The following is a 19,606-nucleotide window of genomic DNA, read 5'->3' on the forward strand; positions in this document are numbered from 1 at the left end:
GAGTCGCCGACACGACCGATGGAAGTCATGCGAGCCGTGTGTGTGTGGTGCGTGTGTGTACCAGCGGCGCCTACTCTTCTTTCGGACGCGCAGCCCTTCTCCCCGTCTGCCGACACGACAAGTTGGTGCCGTGTAAGCAGGTGCGCGCATGAGATGGTTATGCCCATTTAAGCTCTGATTTGCGCCTGCGTTCCTGATTGGACCAAACCGTGCTAGGGTGACCTAGAATTCTGGGAGGGTGAAGCTTTTTTGGAGAGAGAGAGAGAGAGAGAGAGAGAAAGCATTTATTTGTCATCATATGAGGCGACTTCCTCGCAGGGTGGAGCCCTTAGTTCAGGAGAACTGCCACGCCGCTGCGCTGCTTTGGAGGTCCCCCGATATTTCTCCGCTGTGGAAGCATGCGCCAAAGTGGCGAGCGTCTATAATGCGCTTTATATTCTGGTCGCTATTAGACAACATTGCGAAAATTTAGCTCCTATAATATATACTGCGTAACTGCAAGGTAACACTGCAGCGACTCGCGGCACAGAAATAGCGTTTGTGTGGTGTAAATACGGGGATTTTCTGTACTTCATCCTATGCGTGCAGGTTTGTCGCCGTAATGGTCCTCTCTTACGGGGCTGTTTGAGGAACACATTCAGCGCGCACTTCATTGTGAGCGGAGGTGTTCTAATTTAGTTAAGTGTGGCATCACGAAGGTAAAGGTGCTGCAATATAGAATAAGCATGATATGACGCGCATAACGAGAACGAAGCAGGTATAAACGACTTGCTCATGATAACTAAAGCTTTGCGCCTTTCATTCACTTGCTTTTGCGTTGTATTTGCGTTTCAAGACAGCCTCCCGCGCTCCGCTGTTTCCTTCTTGACATGAACGTAAATTTAGCAATTTCTTCCGTATGCTTGCCGGTTCGTACATAGTAACTATACCTGCTGATCTTTTAATACGTAGTCATAATTGCATAATGAGAATTATAAGGACGTAAACTTTTCAGGTTTTACTGCCATTGAAGGTAATAGTAGTACTGATATTAAAGTTAATAGAAATATTTGTAGTGAATCAAGGGTGGTAATTTAATGCAAACACAAACATCGTCATGCGCAATAAATGCTTGCTAGTTTTTACGTAACAATCCTACGTTAGGCAGTAAATTATGCTTACGAGTATCCCACTGGCGGGCCATTTGCATATGATACCATGAGACAAGTTATATGTTTATAATTTAAGAGGAGGACTCACGTATTATATAACAAGGCTGTCATAAGTGGCAAACTTTCACATAACAAATGCGTAAACGACTGGGCCAGTAATCGCTGTGTGTTCATTTCAATCTAGAAAAAAACAATGTGTACAAATGGAAAATTTCTAAAAGGCGGAGGAGCCGAAGGGATACAGATGACGCAGATGTAAGATTCAATGCTTTTGGTGGGTTCCCCGGATGTCTCCTCGTCTTACCACCTCCAGATCTCGCTCATTTCTCTCTTCTCATTGACCGATCGTACATAAATTAAAGCACCGGCAGCATTCTAGGTATACGGCGTAATCTTAGCAATGTCGTCTCCGCATTACATCATCACCTCCAGTGTCCTAACCTTTCTCGCTGCTTATATTAAACTATCACACGGGCCGCCACTAGCCCGCCAGAATGTCCCACTAAAACCAGTGCAAATAATAATATCCACTTGCCCTGATCACAATAATGACAACTTTCGTTTCATTATTTGTCGCGGCTCATGTCGAATTAAAGAATATTGCGAACATGATCTCAGGAGCACGTGCAGCCTCATCCATGATGCTCTCCCGCAGCCACAAAAGTCCATTTCCAATATGAATAGTCTCGCTGATGCATGATTTTCGGAAATAAGATTGATTTAGGGATGACTATTTGAAGTAGGGGATGAGCAATTTCCATAAGTCCCTCGATCGATTTAAACATCTAGGCTAGCGGCCTCTGCGGTGCCCGTTGATTTATGTTTCGCGCCTCGATCCTCACTCGCGCGATCTGTCGTCGAACCAGCGAGTCAGCCTGCCGCGCCGGCGCGGTAAATGCGCCTCCGACTACGAGCCGCACTCGCCTGAGCTGGGCAGCTGTGTTGCCATCGCATTAACATGTCCAGTGTGACACATGAGCTCAATAGCCGGGCAGTCAACTCAATTTTTTCTTTTTTGGCGGCTGAAGTACAATGAGAATCGGGAACCAGAAAATCAATTTCTCGTCGCGCAGTTCTGCACACTTTCAGCGCACACTGAAAGCGGTAATTTCCAATTTGACTACCGCATGCAGATGGGCTAACGAGGCGAAAGAGCAAACACTGTAGAGGAGGAAAACACAGATATAATTTCCTGCGATCAACGCCGACAAAAGGGAAATCTTTCTGAGCCACATCATGTAACGTACGCTGCAGTCAAGGAAACGCCGCTCATCCGTCCAAGCAATATCACCAACCGGCGAACGGGTTTTCCGACTAACCTGAAAGCCGCTTCGTATCCGTACGTCGCGGTGAAGTTCAGGGTTCCGTCGTCGATTCCGATGATCGATTCTCTTCGTTTTTTCATGCCCTGGAGGTCACAACTTCGTCCAGGTGTGAAAGACACGGGCTGCTAAACCTGCTTTCACGGCTACAAACGGGCACCGTTGAAGAGAATCGCGCCGCTGGAGCTGAATGAACGGCCGCCGCGCTTATTTCAGGAACGGCTTCGCCGGAACGATGGCAGCCAGCCAATGACGCCGCCTCAGCGATCCTTGAAATACGAGCTTTGAATCTCGGATGTTCAGCCCGCGGGGCTGCATCTCTTCCGATTGTCCACAGCTGGCGCCAAAACCCTGCACTCTGGCGTCCTCTTCCGTCGAACTTTAGAAGCCGTGCTACCTCCGATGTGTGAGAACATCCAACAACGGCGCAGCGTCGGCTATATCGATCTTTCTTCGGATTCGAAGTCTGCAATGAATCGCGGTGAGATGGGACGGCACGAAATAATCCTACACCGGCTGTCTCGCATCACTGCCATTATTTCGTGGCTCGTTCTGCTTGAAACACGGAACTTGTACTCGGTGGCTCCCACAATTTGACCGTCTTCGAACTCTTTTGTTCCTCACATAACGAGTTCACAATTCGTCGCCGCAGAGCCGGCAAAACCAAACTCAGTGCGAGCATGTACACTTGTAGCTTCGCAGCAGCGCGGTGAACAATTTTACTGCATGCTGAGTTTGCGCTTACCTCAAGCCACTATTTTCATTGTTGGCAATACGTCACCGCCTGTTACAGCAATCACTGATTACCGAAGCCAGCCAAGAAACGAGAACTTGATATACGCCCGCACAGCACTAGTCCTAACGTTGGCACGCGTGAAATGTTCAAATGTCGTCACTAAGTTCAAGTTCAAACGATTCCAGTTACCGAAATGGTCTTTGCTTGTTTGATTGCATTTTCTCTTTCTTTTGATCTTCTTTTGTCGTTTTTTTTTTTTTTTTTGCAGCTGGGGAAAGCTGAACTTCGATTGGGGCTTGGGAGCTACGAGATTTTGGAGAAATTACATAAGTGTGAATTGCAGTCTCGTAAACTTTCAAATGTAGTTATCTAGATGTCGCAAATGTGTAACTGCTATGAAACAGCGGTGTTCAAAGTACACAATTTTATGGCATTTTAGACGTATCCGTTTCGTAGATAAAAATTACCAAAATGTCATTCCATATCCAAATATGGGAATACACCCACAAGCTACCAGCTGTATCGTTTTTTATAATTGAAAATAAGTAGATCCGAAAGGGGACGCTGAGCTAAGGGATGACGGCCAAAGCAGGGAAGTTTGCAAATGAAGTTAAACTTGGTTCACAGCGAATGTTGCGTAGCTTGTTAGTCGCTCACATTGCGCAGAGCACGTGCTATTAGCGCAGATGAATATCCATTGCGGCATTCCACGAGTAAACGCTTCGTTCACAATGTAGGTGTAGCGCTCTTCTGCTGTCTGCTACAGCTGTCATGTTGTCACGGGGGAGAGCTGACTGCGCGCAACTAGATTTCCCTTGCCTGCATAGAGACGGCCAAGTTCTTATCGCATTCTTTATACTGACGCTGAAAAAAAAAAGCACTCTGTATGCTCCGGAGACTACGAAGAAGTATTGCACGTGCAATATGTACGCGCACATTATATTGCACGTTTATTTCAATCATACTTGGAATTAAAGCGGAAGCGCTTACATCAATCGTTCGTTCACGATACGCGGTCTGATTCACGTGACTCAAAAAAATTAGCTATGCGGTTTTACGGGCCGAAACCACTATCTGATTACGAGGCACGCCGTAGGTGGGGGGACTCCAAAAATTTGGACCACTTGGGGTTCCCTTAACGGGCGCCTAAATCTAAGTACACGGGTTTTTTTCGCCGCCATCGAAATGCGGCCGCGGTGGCTGGGATTCGATCCCGCGACGTCATGCTCCGCAGCCCAATACCACAGCAACTAACCAACCGCGGCGGGGAATTCATGCGAATCAGTGCGACAGTAGTTTCTTCCTTTAGCCTGAATAATCTTTCGAGAAAGCTGACACAGATTTATAAAGACCGTTGTGTCGTGACAGACGACGAAAAGCACTCGTCTTGTGGATTTCGGACATCTTGAGATGACATTGGTAAAAATTGAGAATGCAGCTTCAGCACGGGAACATTCTTTTTTTTAAAAGAAATGCGAAATTACATATATGAAAGATTGTTATTCAAAGCTTTTAGTTTTTCATTAGTCAACTGATGTAAGCCTGGAATGGACCTTGCCACACTCCAAATACACTTGTCATCTAAACTTATATGGTTATAACAGTCTTTACATCCACGAATTGATAGTTTATTTTTTTATTAGTTGTGCCATTTAGAAATAGCCTGAGCCGTGGTTGGCAGCAAAACAGAATGAGCAAATAACCACTAGAACCCTGCTAGCACATTGCACGTGGCGCACACAACGACATATTGTGTAATGAATTCTCCTCTCTGGGGCCTTTAAAGTGCCGAAATAAATAAATAAATAAATAAATAAACTCTGAACCAATGCCTTTCCAACGTCTCTTTCAGTGTTCTTATCGGCAGTGCCTCTACAGCATTTGTTGCTTGCATATAACAGGAGGCAAATTTGACGCCCTGAGAGCGCATCGTTCAAGAATCGTTCTATCCTTTGAGCGCATCGTTCTATCCTTTGGGTGATGTAAAACAAGAAAAAAAGACATGGAACTCTCGACCCTCGCCGGCCACGTTAATGGCGTGATAAAGATAGTCGACTCCTGCGTGGATTCATTCATGGAATGTATCTTCAGTTTTCACAGCTCAATCAATCAAGGGTGCCTAATTGGAGAGCCACTTCGCTGGTATCGACGCAGATGTGAACCACGATTTACAACAAAAAAAAAACACGAATTAATATTTATCTGGCTGAACTAGTTCACCTCTGCCCTCCATTCTTCGGCCGTCTCAACGCAAAAGGTCACGTGATTGCAGTTATTGAATCTCCCGCCCATCGTATACGGCAATTATTCCTGCGGCGACAGTGCTGTTAAAAAAAAAAAGCATGAATATTCGCTTACCACGTGTTGCAGTGAAATCGTTGCTGGTTCTGAAGCTGCCGTCGCCAGTAGCGCCCGCACGGTTTTCCCCGTTTCCGAGTCGCCGGCGCACGTGACCATTTCCCTTCTCCGTTTCCCTTTTTTGTTTTATTTACGCCTCACTGCTCACAGGCACGCGTAATCTGAACTCGTATCCTGCTCATCGGATGCGTACAGCTGTCGTCTCGTATCCGCAGCGGCAAGTCCGTCGGCGAGCGACGTCAAAACTGGCTTTGCTTGTTTTTTACGGGGCGCGGGGAATGTTGTGCGAGCCGCGCTTGCGAAACCTAACGCTTGCCAGCACGCTTAGGCGGTCTGTTCTGTGCACTGTGTCTGTCTACTCGAATGAGAAGGAAGATGCTTTCCGTCGCGGTGCAGAACTGTGTGCGATATCATCGTTGAAACAAACTCGCAACGTATAGGGCACAGAAACTAAGTCCTCAAGGAGATGCAAGTGCTTCTTTACCAATTATTTTTCCAGAATTTAATAACATACTCTGTACCATGCTCCATGTGAAGCGCAAGAAAGAGAGACATATGGAGAGTAATACACATCCTCTGTAGCTGCCGTTTGTCGCTGTATTTCGCGCTTCACTTGCAACGCATCGCATACTAAGGAATTTCTACCCTTCTCATGTGTACCGGATTTGAAGAGTAGAGCCGTGGATCTGGAATGGTTCCGGAATCCCGCATTTTAAAACACCTGGAATGCACTGGGAATGCAATGATGACGCCGGTCAAGCAGACAAAATTTATGTTAAATCGGAGCTTGGGATATTGGGGTGTAATTTGAATGAAATGCTACGTACTTATGGAAAGCTAATTGTTGCTTTTAAGTCAGTCAAACCTCCCCACACTTGAAGGATAGTTTGTAGGAGTGCCAATCTTTGCTTTCCCATAAGCAGGAGCTCATCCAGGTACGGTCTCTCCGTGGTTCAGGCGATGAGGTCTACAAATAATGGTGTACATCTAATAGCCGACCCGTGCACACTGCACCAGCTTTATTCTGAGGAGGAGGAGGAGGAGGAGGAGGAGGAGGAGGAAAGAACTTTATTCTTGTCCTGTGCAAGGTGTTGCCACCTGCCTGGCTAGTCCCATGTTGGGACCGGGATGTCAAGCCTCCCAGCCCTATCACGGGCGTACTGGACAGCCAGGACTTGAGGGATGTGATCTGGAGATCTTACCATTCCTGAAAACCGATTCCGGGAAATGCCACATCCGAGCGACCCACACTCCCAGAGCAGATGTTCAAGCGTGCATATCTTCTTATTGCATGCTTTGCATATAATACTCATGTCTGCAATGTCATACCATTCCTTTATTTGTGCAGGTGAATAATAAGACTCTGTCTGTAATTACCTAAGTGTAACTGCTTGTGCTCTGTTTAGCCTATAGTGAGGGGGTCGAAACTCCCTCCTTCCCATGTAGTAATGTTTTGTAATTTCATTGTATGTAATGAGCGTATCTTTCTGTAAGTTCTACAATCCAGCAGAATCAAAACCATATGTAAATGCGGCCCGGTCTGTAAGGTCGCGGGCGACGCTGTTGGCCGATTCATTTGGATTGACAGGAATGCCATCAAGTGAACCAAGGTGCGCCGGGAACCAATAAATGTAACGTGTAACACTTGTTCGCCTTTTGTTAATTATTCTCGCAGCCTGTGGGGCAATCTTTCCCCTATTGAAAGCTCTAATAGCTGTTTTCGAGTCGCTATATATTTCGATGAATTTATCGTCTGCTAGTGCCAATGCAATGGCAACTTGCTCAGCGTCTTCAGGTTTGTTAGTGTAGACAGTGGCGCAGTTGGTGCAATTGCCCTGATGATCCACTACCACCGCCGCGAACTTAGTTCGAACTTTGTAGGCAGCCGAATCGACAAAGCAGGCTCCTCTGCCCCCTTTATCCATTTTCTCGATTAACGCCCTGGCTCGTGCGACTCTCCTCTTGATGTTATGTTTTGGGTGCATATTCCTGGGTAGCGGTGCGACAGTTATGTTGTCTGCGAATTCTTGATTAACATTAACATACTGTGCTGGATCCGTAATGGGGTTGATCATGATCTTGTCAAGGATTGATCTTGCCGTGCTGGTTGTAGATAGTCTCGCTATTTGTGATGTTTCTTGAGCCTCCGCGATCTCCATGGTCGTGTTGTGAATTCCTAACTTGAGCAATTTTGCAGTGCTGGTTTGAATTGGGAGCCCCAATGCGCTTTTAACAACCTCCTTGATCGCTGCGTCAAGCTTCTTGAGTTGAGCACAATGCGTTGGCGGGCTAGTTGGTGCGAATTCATGAATACTTTGTTTAGCGCAAAAATACAGACACAAGAAAGACGACAGGACAAGGCTTTGTCCTGTCGTCTTTCTTGTGTCTGTCTTTTTGCGCTAGACAAAGTATTCTTGAGTTGAAGCTGCGTCCATTTGTACATGACAGCGGCGTATGATATGTGACAGAGTAGGAAATAGTTGACTGACCTGATGAGGTTATCTTCTTTCATGCCTTTGTGTCTTCCTGCCAGACGTCTGATCATCCTGCACGCGTTATCCGTTTTAAGGGTGATTTTCTTGACCTCGGTATGGTTTCCACCGTTTGCATCAATGAAAAAGCCTAGTACCCTGATCACGTTGACTCTGGGTATATGGGCACCATTTTCTGTATGTAGGTGTAAATTGCTTTCCGATAGAGGTTTCTAGCCCTTAGGCCTGCCCCCCTTTTCACGTCTATAAAGTAGCAACTCCGATTTATGTGGTGAGCACCTGAGTAAAGTGGGGCTCAGGTATTCTTCCACCGTCTTGATCTCTTCAGTCAGTGCGTCCTGTATCTGCCCTTCACTGCCACCAGCACACCATACACTGAGATCATCAGCATATATGGTATGTTCAATGCCCTTAATCTTGCCCAGCTTTCTGGACAGACCAATCATGCACAGGTTGAAAAGAACGGGAGAGATCACCGATCCTTGGGGGGTTCCTCAATCTCCGAGCTGAAACGCTTCCGAGTTTGTGTATCCGACCTTTATCTTCGCCGTGCGTACTTGGAGAAAGGATTTGATGTATTTAAACATCCTCAACCCGAGTTCAATGTATTCTATCGTTCTGAGGCTGTACTCATGCTTGATGCTGTCGAACGCTTTTTCCAAGTCTAATCCCCAGTATGTCCTTAGTATTTCTAGAATATCCGTGGAGTATGTGGTGTTTAATTTGTTTCGTGGAATCCTGCGTGGATAGTGCGGACCTAAAACCCAGCATGTTGTGAGTGTATATATTATTGTCCTCTAAGTAGTCTTTTACCCTGTTAAGGATTGCGTGTTCAGCGACCTTCTCCACGCATGATTTAAGTGATATTGGCCTTAAGTTGTCCAAGCTTGGAGGTTTATCGGGTTTCGGTATTAGTATAACCTGTGAAGTTTTCCATTCTTCTGGGACTTCGCCTGAGATCCATGCTTCATTGATGAAGTCTGTCAGGGATTCAAATGACGGCTCATCGAGATTTCTAAGTGATCTGTTTGTTACTCCATAAGGACCGGGGGCTGACTTTCGATTTAGTTCACTTGACACCCTCCGGATTTCGGATATGGTAAAGGGTTGGTCGAATTCAGATTGAGTGACTCCCTTGTATTCTGATGGAAGTGGCTGGTCCTGCTCATTTCTAACTGGTAGATATTTGTCAATTATTTGCTTGGTGACTGTTTCGATGGGCTGATGATTAAGGGCTACGTGTATAGCTCGGGCAAGGCTGTGTCTCTGGTTGGCTTTAGTGTCTTTTTCATCCAGCAGATGCTTGATCAATTGCCACGCCTTGCTGTTCCTGATTTGCCCATCGATTGACTCACAAATCTCGTCCCACTGTTGCTGGCAGAGGGTGTTACAGTATTGTTCGATTTGTTTGTTAAGTTCTGTGATTCTTTTTCTCAGCCTACGATTTAGCCTTTGGGCTCGCCACCTTCGGATTATGGCTTTCTTGGCTTCTATCAAGTGGGCAAGTTTCAAGTCCATTGCCTCTACATTAATGTCTGTAACAATTCTTTTGTACGCTGTTTTGATGTCCCTTCTGATGCCTTCACACCAGTCTCTGAGATTGAGTTTGGTGGTTTCTTTTCCGCTTTGGGCTCTTAACTTACGAAAAAGGTCCCAATCTACGACTTCAAATTCTCGAGTTCGGCCTTTCTCTACTTCCACTTTGACTTCTATTACGTAATCATCGCTGCCAAAATTCATGTTTGTGTTAGTCCATGAAACATGCTCTGTGTTCTTAATGAACGTATGGCCAAGTGTGGTGTCTCTGCAGACAGAATTGCCAACCCTTGTAGGATATGTCTTATCCGTGATTAAGACCAGGTCTAGTTCATCCGCGTGGTTCCACAGATTCCTGCCCTTGGCATTCGTCGTAACGTAGCCCCATAGCTTGTGGGCTGCATTGAAGTCTCCTAATATAATCAGACGTCTACTTCCAGCTAGGTTAGTAGCCTTTTCGAATAATCTCTTGAAGTGTTGTTTATGGTATTTCGGATTGCTGTAGATGTTGAGTACGAATAAGTTATTGTTCCTTTGATTTTTGTGTGAAGTTGGTGCTACAACCTCAACCATGACGTACTCTAGGTTTTTGTCTATGAGGCGTAATTCATGTGGGATGTGTGTAAGCTGCTTATTTACAAGCACGTACAGGCCCCTACCGAACGTTTGACACTCTATGGGTTGTATCCAGTTAGTGTGACATATCCATATCCTGTCTCTTGAAGTGCGATAATATCCGGTTTAGACTGAAGTGGCCTAAGGTATTGCTGGATTATGGTACGTTTGTTATTGTACCCCCCGCAATTCCACTGCCATATTCGAAATTCCCTCTTAGTGTGTGCCATATTGCATATACATCTCCCCCGCCTGGGGAGTTACTGTAGCTCTGAGGAATGACTACCCGCATTGTTCCCTTACGTCCATTGACATAGTCATCATTTCCAGGGTTTTGATTCTTCCGCCAAAAGCCTCCAGCCCTTCCTTAGGGTCATTCAGTGCCGTCTGTATTTGGCCTACATTCATTGTCAACTCTGAGACACTGTCCATAAGCATCTTTAAAAGACGCCAGCGCTTGTTTGACTTCCTCCATCTGTGTTTCAGCATTCTTAAGCTTACTTTCAACAGCCCTACGCTTGGCTGACATGGGTCCTTCACCAGCAGGCGCGGGGACTGCGGCTTCTTTGAATGTATTAGTGCTATCTTTGTTTTCTGCTTGTTTAGCCTCGCTTAAGAGTTTCCTTATTGCCGTCATCTCTCTAATCATGTTCTGATTCATTTCCTTTAGTTCTGCATTCTCTTTCTTAAGTCTTTCTATTTCGCGATCCTTACTTTGCTCTGGGGGTGGGTCACAAAGCATGGCACTTACCGGATCGGTACGCGCGTCTTCGGCCCAGATAAGTCTTGTTTTATTGGTGTCCCGGTGAGGAGGCGTCTTGTCCGCTATGGCCGTTCCCTTGACTTTGTCGGCCCATGTGGATTGTTGCTTCCTTCCCCGGGTTTCGATGCAGCCTGTTGGCTCCGATCTCTTGATCCGGATCGCGCGCTGGATTGGGATCTGGATCTGGGTCGGGATCAGGACACGCTTCTTCCCCTGGAGCGTGAGCGACTGCGGGACCTGGACCTGCCGCTGGACCTTGAGCTTGGCTGCGTGTTGTTATTGTCCTTGTTAAGGTTGGTTGCTAGTGCTCTTTCGTTTCTACGTTTTCTGACCACGTATGGAGTCGTATAGCGCTGCTTACACGCTTTGTCCGCAGTTTGGTGTGGGCCACCACACAGTTCACACCTGGGTTGGCACTGATGTTTGTCAGTCGGATTCACTGCTCCACAGCCTCGGCATATTCTCTCTTGCGGAGACGGGCACACGTCAGCTCTGTGACCGAGCCGACCGCAAGCGTAGCATACGTCGACTTGTTTATTGTATAGTGAGCACCTTACAAGGACCGGGCCGTATCTGACGAAATTCGGAACCTTGTGTCCATCAAATGCGATGATCACCGTACTGGTATTCTTGATTCTTTAAACGGCGAGAGCCAAAGGGTTTCTTGAGTTGCCTATGTTCTTCTCCAGCTCCGTCAGGCCACCTGCTAAGTGAACATTCCTTATCACTCATATGCATTGATATCGAAGCTGCATCCATTCCGATTAATTGACCTTATTCTCATATATTTCTCAGCATTCTCTCGTTGCGGCGCACTCGCCACAATTATGTGCTGGTTGACGTTCGGGCATATGATGTCTGATGCAATCTGATCCGAGCTTAGGCCAGCTGCTTCAACGATGGTTTTACCTATCTTGGTAGAGCCAATCTTGCTAATATTGAGTCCGCCGCGAGGTCGGAGTATGATTTTAAAGTGATCTTTCGGCAAGTATGGCATTCGGGACGCCCTGGCGACCCTATTCTTGACTCGACTGCCGTTCTCGAATGTTCTAGGCGACGTAGTCATATGAGGCGAAGCTCCGGCTGAATTGCCGCTAACAGCGGATCTGGTCGAAATTCGCCTAGAAACTGTTGCCTGCCATCCGTACTCTTCGATGCACTCGTCGGGAGGTAGTTCCTCCCCGTCCATCATGACTTGCATGTCTGACTCGCCTCCAATTGCCACACTCAGGCAGCACCTGGCCTAGCGCGGCGGCAATGGTGGCGGCTCGAAAAAGTCTCATAAGATTTTGTTCACCATTCAACAGCCATTTTGTTCATGACTAATCCTTTATGCCCAGGCACCCAAAGCAATCTAATTAAATTTATGTGGGCAGGCACTAGAAAATGAAATGTACGTAAAAGGTTAGTGACACCATTTGCTGTGAGCGAGGAACATAAGGATAAAGAATCGGTTATAATTACTACCGCCGATGTTGACAAATTTAGTTTGCGTAAGGCTAGGACCACAGCTAGAAATTCAGCCAAAAATAGGGAATAAAAGTCCGGAATCCTGATTGCAAATGACCAGTTTAGAGCGGGAGAGAAAATGCCAATTCCAGATTTTTCTTCACACTGTGAGGCGTCTGTCGCAATGACCGTACTTATAGAAGGCATGTTCTTCGATGCTTCTTCTTCTTTAATGTTCCCAGCTTTATTCTGAAGACTTATACATGATTACTGAGCCTACCTTGAGGTGGTCCCAGCACTTCCGTTTTCAGTGTTTGGGAGCCCTCACACCGGGGTGAATATGCAACTGGCTGCACGAAGCTATTTGACGAATCCGCATCCCGCGCATTTCTGCAACCAGTGGGACGACCATCGGCGCTGAGGAAGGATGAAGAACTATGCCCACTCTTTGAAGACCCTCCCCTAGAAACTTGCCCGCGGATTGTCGCTGCCACGCTTAGGACCCTATTTAAGGCCGTTAAGGTCTACTTGTCAGGCCAGAAAGATTTTTAGAGACTTTGGGGAAACTTTAGAGACTCTAGGAAAGGCCATCCTCTATTACCTCATCAGTACACTTCTTTCTTTTTTCATCATCTCGTCCCCTTCCACTTGCTAAGAAGTGAACCTTGCCCAGAAATTTTCAACTAGTTGGCAGCAATGATATGTTGTATACCCTGACTCCTGGTTTAACTTTGTTCAGTACTGGAATTTATTTGAAAATGTGCCAGGTATTAACTCCAGCGTTCTCTAAATTTGCGCTTTATGCACACGCATGTTCCTCTTGAATGTTTCCTCATGTCATATCATTTTAGGAAAGTCATTATTCTGGAATAACTGTAGGATTTAAGCTAATTCAAGGAGCCAGAGCTGCTGTTACTTTGTGAAGAGCAGGAAATCGATTTTGAAAAAAAGTAAACGAAAGCAGAAGCTTATTAAGGCGAAGGAGAGTGTCAGAGCCCTTGATGACGAAATTTTAAAATCACGAGTATTAGTAGAATAAACAAAACAAAGCATACAAGCAAGAACAATGGCAAAGTAGATAAAACGAATTAGAAAAGAGGCCAAAACACATAAACTTAACAAACGTCGAATAGGCCGAAAACCTAAGAAAACAGGAAGTGCAGGCCCCTTCTCACCGCGTATTCCGCAAATAACCTAGCAATAAAAGAAGAAGAAAAAAACTAGAGCACAATCAGCAAGAGCGCGAGAGCGAACACTGAGAAATACGAAAGGAAAGAGCAACTGCTGAGAGCGCGATGAGCGCGACGTATTAGGAATAGCGAAAAGATGAAGCGCTTTCTCGCATATTCTGAGTTGCCCTGCGCAAAAGCCGTGCAGAACTGCAACAGTTGGTCTGGTGCTTTATTAGCAATATTTCCTTCTAACATGACTAGTGACCTGGAATGTCTTACAGACGTAAAGTTCAAAAACCACAGTGCAGATAAGAAACTTAAGTGGCGGTGTTTTGGAGAGCCACTAAGGCACGTTCCAACAAATGGGCGCAAGTAGATACAATTGGCTCTTATGTAACTCAGCGACCGAGCGTTGAAGTTGGGTCCTTAAATGTAGAAGCAGAAAGTGTGTTAACATATCCACTAGACATTACCTTTCTTCAGAAAAAAAAGACGCATTTAGCGGCTCAAAAGGTGAAAGCAAATACCGAGGATTTTAAGGGTAGAAAGTGAGTCATCTGTTTTCGTTGCAAGAGTCTTTGACGATAGTGAGCGGCTGTGGTAAGTGTAGAGCTGTTTTCTTAGATCCGAAGGACCCGCTGTGGTTGGTCGGTGGCTATGGTGTTGGACTGCCGAGCACGAAGTTTCGGGATCAAATCCTGGCCACGGCGGCCGCATTTCGATAGGGGCGAAAACACCCGTGTACTTAGATGTAGGTGCACGTTAAACAATCCTAGGTGGTCAAAGTTTCCGGAGTCCTCGACTACGACGTGCCTCATAATCAGAAACTGGTTTTCGCGCGTAAAACCTCATAATTTATTTTTTTTTAGATGCGAAGTGTGTGGATGTCCCAGGCCCACGTCTTGGGCAGCGTCAAAGTATTTTTAAACGTGCCGCTAAAGTGAAATGAAAAGGTAGCTAAATTTTGTCTCAATGTTGCTCCTAAGTTAAATTATCGCTTAATTTTTAGAGTAAATGTTAGGATATTATAGGTGTTTTGAAACGCAATAATTGACGTTACCATGTCGTAATCCATTTACTGTGGTTTACAAGGCGAATTCATACTCACCCATGGACATGCGAAGCTCTACTAAATACTCGAAATTGTTGTTTTTTATTTTATGTCCACTACATTCGCGGAGATAAATACTATCAAAATTTTTCATGAGTTTTTGCTCCATTGCGCGAAGCTGAGGATTTGAAGCGTTCCGAAGCTAATAAAAATGTCGTCTATACTGATGATAACTATGTAATCGGAACTCCGAATTATTTTCTTTCAGACAGTATTTGCTATGTTGGGAACTTCTGAATGTGACAGAATTTGAAAGAACGATCTATTATGTTGTACTAAAGCCCTCTCGAACACAGAGGGGCCAGAGTGGGCTTGCTTGAAATAATCTTGCTGGACGAATTTCACGTAAATGCAATGCGCAAAACGATGGGATTGCCACAACTTCATGCAAAATGTATTGGTTACTATGAGGACAATTTGAAGTGTGACTCGAATAGAGCAATATTGAATTCTTTCTTTAAAAGTTTCGGGTATTCGCACACGACATGATTAAACTATTATGATGGCCTATAAAGTGCATGCGATGCACTGCTAAAAAACTATTGTAATTCACGATATTCAAAGTTCACTTATTTTCACTTCTCCGCAACGTGCTCGACACGAAAATTTATATTTAAAATTTTATAAGAGCTGTGTTGATATATCTATAATGGTGGTAAAAACATATGAAGGTCGAATCTGTATATTGGAATTTTCTCCCTTCTCTCTCTTAACCTTCTCACTTCTCCCAGCGTAGGGTAGCCAACCAAACCCGTGACTGGTTAACATCCCAGCCTTCCTATATTCCTCTCTCTCTCCCTCTCTCATACGAAGGGGAACATTAATAAAGCGGTTCATTATGGGCTGCACGACTGAATTCAATTCATACAATTGGATTTTTTTTTCATCCTATGTAGAGAGTAATCACTGTTTATATCCTTGCACTGCACTGCTGACATCTTCCATTTCGTGCGATCAGCAACCTATTAAATACAACGATATACAACTGCTACATGCAACCTATCCAACCCATTATATACAACCTATTCGGTATCCTTGTTAATGCGCTACAGCTTTCATGCGCTATCCTGACATGCAGACACAGCAGGCGGATGCACAACGTGAGACGTTGACGCGGCAACGTCACGAAGTCAAAGCCTACATATTGTCACGTAGTGGTGACGGCAGTCGCAGGAGCAATGAAGACGGACAAAAGTTCTTCAACAGAAAACTGTTTATTAGGCTGACTCGCGCCCACAATGAACTGAACCACTCGGCGGCGGCGAAGCGGCCAGCGTGCTCGGCGGTCGTTACACAGTATGCCCGCCGCTGTCTTCCGCGCTCAATTTAAAGCTGATAGCGAGAATTCTAGATAGAGCCTGCAATGTTACTAGAACATTCTGGAGCGGCCTAGAATCAACTCTGTCTGGATGCTATCAATTGAGATAAATCTGGGCGCGTCTTGCGTCGCAAACAAAGCGATAAAGCGGCGTGGCGGCAGATTTGAAGAATGAACAAACACTGCAAAAATTCGCGGCAATATGACACCACAGGTGTCATATATATATATAGGAGAGGTGGTGGTGAGAGGTGTATAGTGAGCGGGATAAGACGTGGCTGTGAACACATTTAAGATTCTATATGCCCCTTGCTTCAGAGCAGCAGTTACGCCGTACAGATGCCAAAGACTCGGAACTGGGGAAGCCCAAATGTAAAAAAAATAATGAAAGTTGAACAAGCCGCTGAATATTATGAGCGATGCATATGAATAGTTTGGTTGCATTAGAGATACTTACGAGATCAATGCACATGTACACTTTATTTGCTGTGACGTACTGCTTAATCGTACAGAAGCGAAAAGCACTGACTGAACCCTGAGAATAGTGGCACGAGGTTCCTTTATTACTTTTCTTCTAGCATGGGCGATCATTTCTGAGTATTACGGAATTTTTTTAAAGATCACCCATGGCAGACAACATAGTTGTGGTCCTTGAGCTGGATTGTTCCAGAAGACGGATATTACAATCACGAGAAATCCAAGCAATCAATCAACTTATTAAAGAAGAGAACAGTTCAATAATTAATTTCCTAAATAATTACTTTATGGCACAGTTACGAATTGTAGCCGGTGAGTGTTCAAGATGCATCCACCTGAAGCGAATTTCCAGGATGAGACCAGTTTCGAGATATTCATTCCAAAGTATGCGACATAATAGATGGGCATTCCAGTTACTTCTGGGCGTCAGCGGATGAAAGAGGGTCTTGTTTAAAAATAGGTGCAAGAACAGTCGCTTCTTACGCCCAGTTCGATGGCTCATGTCTCCCAACTGTTGTTATTATGGAAATGTGTTGTCAGGCTTTGCAAATTCAGCGGCTACAATTCGTAAAGCGCGATATGTGTCATGATGTTAATGATTAGGCCGTTACATTGTGGAATTATTGTTTGTTTATGAATGTGTTTCAATCTCTAGTGCAAGTGTTGTTTGTTACTCTGAATAATGCAGCTCAGAGGACTAGAATTATGTTGTATGCAAAAGGCGATTCTTAGAAATTCCGTAAAAGTTATACGAAGGATCACCCCGTATTCTGTGTCCCAGCTAACGTTAGGCCTCTGTCGATCGATATTATAATTGTATCTTTGAGTCTGTTTCTAAACCTTGTTTTCTTGAACACCTGGGCTAGCCTTTGCTAGAACACAGGGTACACTCGCGGACGACTTCCTGTGGTAATGAACGGAAAGCCACGCAGGCGTGGTGCGCTCAAGCGAGAGCGCTCTTTAGAAAGTGCGGCACTTTGATCGGCGTTAGCTTGAGAGGAAGCTTTAGCTCGGGTGCTCATATTTAAGTAAACGTAAAAGGAGAATTCGTTTTTCTCGGCAACAACTGCACCAAATTTGACGAGGTTTGTAGCATTCGAAAGAAAAACCTAAAATCTAGTGACTGTTGGTCTCGAATTTTCGTGTTAGGTCGTCGATTTTTTTTTATAAAAAATTGTCACAAATCGAAAATTTTCAGGAAACAAAACTATCAAGTTTACAACTCTGTCTCTCAACAACGAAAAATGATAATGCAATTCTGTGAATCGTATCTAATAGTACATCCAAAGCGGACGAAATTGATATGTTACATATGAATATAAAAAATTTAGTAATAGGGAAATATAACTTTTGCAGAACCCTTGTAACCAACGTAACGAATTCACGTAAGATGTAAAATGACATACCGAATTTGTCCGCTTTGAATGATCTAATGGATGCCGTTTAGAGAACTGCGATATCGGTTCTTTATGCAGAGCTATGAATTTGTAAACTTCGTGCTTCTATTTTTTTTCAGACGGTCAAATATTAGAAAATCTCTTTAAGAAAATTCAAGCCCTAAATCGAAACTACGCTTCAACAGTCACTACAAGTTAACCTTCTCTTTCAAAAGCATCAAATTTCTTTAAAATCGGTCCAGGGGTTATCTCATAAAAACGGTTTTGCGTTTTACACCTACCCCTCCTTCCCCAAGATTTGCAAACAAAAACAAACTTTATTGCTGTCACAAAAGTAAAAAAAATACATTACAGATTGATAACCGGACAGACTAAAGCACCCACGTCAAATTTCATGGCTAGAGGAATAAAAAGACAAGAGGAAATTTATAGCATGTGGACATAGTCATAAACAACCTGGTGGTGCTTGACGGTTTGATAGTATTTGAACATGTGCCGACGCCGTCATGCCGCCTTCCGTAGCCATTGTGTTCACATAGTCATCATCATACCGTTGCCATCGTGCCATAGTCGTCCAGGTGTTGCGCTATCTTCATCGCATCAGTAAGGTTATATCATTGTCTTCATCTCGTCGTCTCAATACCACATTCGTCGATCCATCGACGTCATTCCTTGTTTCTCATTCTACGGTCGCCATTCAATCGTGATGATGCCGCTCTTGTAATGTCATCGTCCTAATTGCGTAATGATCCATCCGTTTTCGTACTCTCGTCATGATGCCGCCATGGTCGTGTCATCGTCGTCTTTACAACTTGTAATGTAATGAACGAGAAGAAAAGAAACCGACGAGGATTCTTAGGATAATATGGACTAATAAAAAAAATTCATCAGCATGTTGCGCTCCTGTAACGCGCGAAGACCTGCAGCACACGTGGTGATGCATTAGGTTGTATACAATCCGAGGGATCAGGTTTTGATGCAAGACACAACAAGCCGTAGTCTCACATAAACTTATGGAATTGTTTGTCGACCTCCTCAACGACACATGCGAGCACGTAATGCTTTCCCTAAAGGTTCTTTCTTTCTTTCGCATCGTCAGTCGTTCTTTCATTCTTTCTTTCGTTCTTACTTTCTTCCTGCCTTCTTTCCTTTTTTATTCATATAAAGCCATGCTTGCTTACAGGTGCGTGAGACATTCCTCATGATAACATTTTTTGCATCACTGAGAGAGAGGAAAACATTTATTTTTGATGGGGTGGGACGACTTCCTCGCAGGGCGGTGCCCTCAGTTCAAGGCCCCATTGGCTCGCGCCTCTCCGCATCACTAGACTACAGGACGCTTTTTTCGGGTATGAGTCATTGCAACGACCCAGGCTGTCGCCGTAAAATGGGGCCCGTCGGTTTCTTTTTTTTCCCTAAATAATTACATAACAACGTTCCCGAATCTAGCATCTTTGATGGTTTCCGGTAGCATGTGTAAGTTTATTGACAGGTTGCCTTCACCCAAAAAGTTCGCGTAGATATGACGCCTGTGGCGGAAGGCATGGTCCACATACGCCGCCAAGGCAGTGAGTGGTGGCTCTGGCTATCCACTCCACATGTTTATGGGCGAATTCTAGCCCATGAACATGAATACCCGAGAAAATGGATACAGAATGGCACCGCGTAAGCTCAATTGGCAAAATCATCGCACGCGTATGCGACCAAGT

General features: G+C 44.9%; 1 protein-coding gene across 8 annotated transcripts in view; it reads right to left on the bottom strand.

Annotated features, from left to right (window-relative positions):
- LOC142590283 (putative sodium-dependent multivitamin transporter) overlaps positions 1 to 19,606 on the bottom strand; it is a 118,102-nt gene that overhangs the window by 72,218 nt on the left and 26,278 nt on the right. For 2 of the 8 annotated variants that reach the window (XM_075702280.1, XM_075702278.1), the window contains exon 1: positions 2,471 to 2,714. The exons of 5 other annotated variants lie outside the window; for them this stretch is intronic. The gene's annotated coding sequence lies outside the window, so the exon portion shown is untranslated. Of the gene's footprint in view, positions 1 to 2,470; positions 2,715 to 5,567; positions 5,596 to 19,606 lie in introns of those variants that run through there. One more of the 8 variants, XM_075702279.1, reaches the window with a different exon arrangement.

Source organism: Dermacentor variabilis, chromosome 8, assembly GCF_050947875.1.
Source record: "Dermacentor variabilis isolate Ectoservices chromosome 8, ASM5094787v1, whole genome shotgun sequence".
Classification (NCBI taxonomy): domain Eukaryota; kingdom Metazoa; phylum Arthropoda; class Arachnida; order Ixodida; family Ixodidae; genus Dermacentor; species Dermacentor variabilis.